The sequence below is a fragment of the Hemibagrus wyckioides genome, linkage group LG21 (genome assembly GCF_019097595.1).
Source record: "Hemibagrus wyckioides isolate EC202008001 linkage group LG21, SWU_Hwy_1.0, whole genome shotgun sequence".
NCBI lineage: Eukaryota > Metazoa > Chordata > Actinopteri > Siluriformes > Bagridae > Hemibagrus > Hemibagrus wyckioides.
The window spans coordinates 19,466,235-19,469,724 of record NC_080730.1 but is presented as its reverse complement, the minus strand read 5'-3'; the positions used below and the strand labels follow the sequence as shown (position 1 = coordinate 19,469,724).

The window sequence follows — 3,490 nt, the reverse complement described above, 5'->3', positions numbered from 1 at the left end:
TGTGTAGCTGACGAAAGGAGGCTTAGACCTTAGGCTTCTGTCTGTGCTGAATTTACATGCTCTCATCATGTTCCTTGAGTGTTCTCCAGTTACCACAGCCCTCACTAGGATGAAAAGCTTACTGAAAGTGAATGAACATCATGACCTCCGGGCCATGCAACTAAAATGCTTTGTGAATTTTGGTGCTTGAGGAGCAAAGCATGGCCACATGTCACCATGGTGCTCATCACAGCAGCCTGTCTGCTTGCAAGACACCAAAATAAGCTTCATTTTTAATTACGGTGGAAGAATTCTTTATCTTTTGCTCTGTAACCTCCACATCTCCACACTCATACTCCTTCATCTTTTCTGGTGTGGCTCCATCAGCATCTTTTCTGACTGTACAGGTTCTAAATGCGAGTGCTGCTGGGGTGGTAGTCTTATCTACTGTACCTTTAATGTGTATCTATCACCTGCAAACACGGATATAGTGCATATTATATATATATATATATATATATATATATATATATATATATATATATATATATATATATATATATTCTCTCGTCCACTATCTGACCTTCTGTAACTTTTTGTTTGGTTTGGTCATGAGGGAAGTCCTGATCTTTAATCCATACACTGGCTAATTTCCGAATTTTATTAAATGAAGCGAGTGAGGCGTGCGTCTCTCTCTCTCTCTCTCTCTCTCTCTCTGAGTTCCCTCCTCTTTTTTCCCTGCACCGCGAGGCGCACAGCGGATGGGTGAAGAGCGACCGAGAGCGCAACTCGTGCGCGCATCTGTATCGAGATTTAACCATCAAAACCATCAAACCCATCACCGGAACGTCCCGGCCTTTCGGACGGACAACTCAGGGGGGGTCACCGGAAAGCTTTCAAAGCGCGCAACACCACAACAAAGTAAGTTTTTGATGCGGGTAAACGGCTGTGTGTGTGCAGTTATTTTAGTTGTTAAGATGCGAACCGTGTTGGAACGATAAAATAGCGCACGATCACATGGTACCATAGTTACCATACATTTTGTAGTAGTCTGACACGATATTGCGTAATTATGGAAAACCGGGATTGCGGTGTTTGGTGTTTGGAGCGCTTTCACGCGCAGGATGTGTAGAAGGCGTTTTACTCGACTTTCTTTCTTTCTTTCAAAAAAAAAAAAGTTTAAACCAAATTTCTGAAAAAGCCTCATTGCTGAAATTACGGCTTAAAGTGAACTACGTGCATTTAAACTCGTTTGATATGACGTCATACATGTGGAGTACATTGATTAGAGGTTATAGAAGACTTGAGCAGATGACAAAATTAAAACAAAAATCAGGGAGATCAAAGCGCAGCACGCGACGCACGAACAGGTTGGACTCACAGCAGCGCAGTACTGATCAGAACAGAAGTCATGATGCAGCAGCTGCAATTGTGCCTCGATTATCACGATCATCGCTGGCTCTCGCCTTATTTAAGTTATGTAGTGCATCATAATATCTGAAACGAGCTCGAGGCGCGCGCGCTCCGTGCGATCAGTTTGATGTTGCGCGTGCGGTCAGTGATTTGATTGAGTGCTCGATCGATGAACCTGTTGGAAGCAAGCCTTTAAACACACACACGCACGCACGCACCACCACCACTACTACCACCACCACTACCAAACCACGCTTATAATCTGAATGATTTCATCACCGGAAGTTTTATTTTCTTTATGCATTTCCTATGCACGGAGATGTGTGTGTGTGTGTGTGTGTGCGCGCGTATGAAGCGTTGTAAAGCGTTATAATGCTCTCTGGTTATCATTTTATCATGCATATGGGAGCTGTAGGAGACGAGTTGCAGGCAGTTCCTGGGCCAAAGTGCTGGAAAACCATCTGCGCTCTGACTCAGTGTCACTGAAACGGAACTGAATCGAGTCTGAACTGATTCACGCACGCGCACGCACAGTGAGCAACTGCGGTGTAGGTGAGAGATGGTACAGTTGTAAAATTTATCTTAGTGTTGGTTTGAGCTGTATTTGAGCTCAGGCTAAATAAATGCATGGCCACGACACAGTAACGCATGGGATCTAGATCATTAAGTCGGGTGATCGAGATAATTAAGTCGTGGCCACGGCTTAGCCACTCAAAGACACAAGATCATTAAGTGCGGCCGCATATTCATAAAGCGTGATGTTTGTGTTGTGCCCCGAAAACTGGTCTGTGTTTAAGTATACAGGGTTTTAAAGAAATCACCACACGCTCATGGGGCAAAAAACCTGAAACTCATATTTTATTAAAAATAGTGAGGTTGAAATTTTTACCGAAGCTTCAGAACTAAAGCAGAACTGTCGCTGCTGAAGACTATATTCTTGCGAAGTTTTCAATGAAGTGACGTCATACACACACACACACACACACACATATATATGTTCTTGCCATCCAGCTATGATAGATAGATAGATAGATAGATAGATAGATAGATAGATAGATAGATAGATAGATAGATAGATAGATAGTGGAATAAAGATGACAGGAAGAAGAAGGAATTTTGTAGTGACGCCCATAGAAGAACCATTTTACCAAGTTTCCCAGAAGTACCTTTCAGTAAATGGTTAGAAGAACCCCCATTTTTGCCATAAAGAACATTTTTATAATCTACAGAACCTTTAGTACATTGGAAACATTCCTTGGATGTTAAAGGTTCTTCACAGAACCAGCCACCCAGACCAAGAACCTTTATTTGTAACGTATGAGGTTTAAAGGTGTGTTGATGCTTGAATTAATTGTACCTGTTTGTTCAAATAGATCATTATAATTAAACAAAAAGATTTTTCAAGTAAAACCGTTGTTCATGGAAACATCTCTAGTGTCTGCATCTTTAGGGAAAAAAATGTCGAGTGGCAGCTTCCACTAATCCCCCAGCATGCTGTAATTCCCACATCACATCCTGCACATCACTTATTCCCGTATCACGTTCACGTGTGCTGTACCGTTTCACTCAAACTAAAATGAGTGGCATTGTACCTGGACTGTCAGTAAAGTCTGCTCAGGCATGACTCAGAGGCTGTGAATGTATACGCTTCATTACTCACTGATGTGCCAAGGATTAGTGCCTGTACTAACTGATCATTAGGAAAGCATTATGTATTAATGTCTTACGTATTAGTGAAAATAATATACTTCAGAGACAAAAGGAGCACATGATATTTATTTATATAAATGATACTATATACAAACAGTACACTACACACTGCACTGACACTGACACTATATATATATATATATAGCCTTTATTTGTCACATATACATTACAGCACAGTGAAATTCTTTCTTCTCATATCCCATCCTTAGAGGTTGGGGTCAGAGCACAGGGTCAGTCATGATACAGTGCCCCTGGAGCAGAGAGGGTTAAGAGCCAACTTGGCAGTGCTGGGGCTTAACCCCCGATCTTCTGGTCAATGATCCAGAGCCTTAACCACCTGAGCCACCACCGCCCAATATATATATATATATATATATATATATATATA

The 3,490-nt window shown here is 41.6% G+C and overlaps 1 protein-coding gene across 1 annotated transcript in view; it reads left to right on the top strand.

The window, feature by feature from the left end:
* The first annotated feature begins 707 nt into the window (after nt 1–707).
* Nucleotides 708–3,490, top strand: part of camkvb (CaM kinase-like vesicle-associated b) — a 49,422-nt gene continuing 46,639 nt past the window's right edge. The window contains exon 1 of the mRNA XM_058374129.1: nt 708–900. The gene's annotated coding sequence lies outside the window, so the exon portion shown is untranslated. The remainder of the gene's footprint in view (nt 901–3,490) is intronic.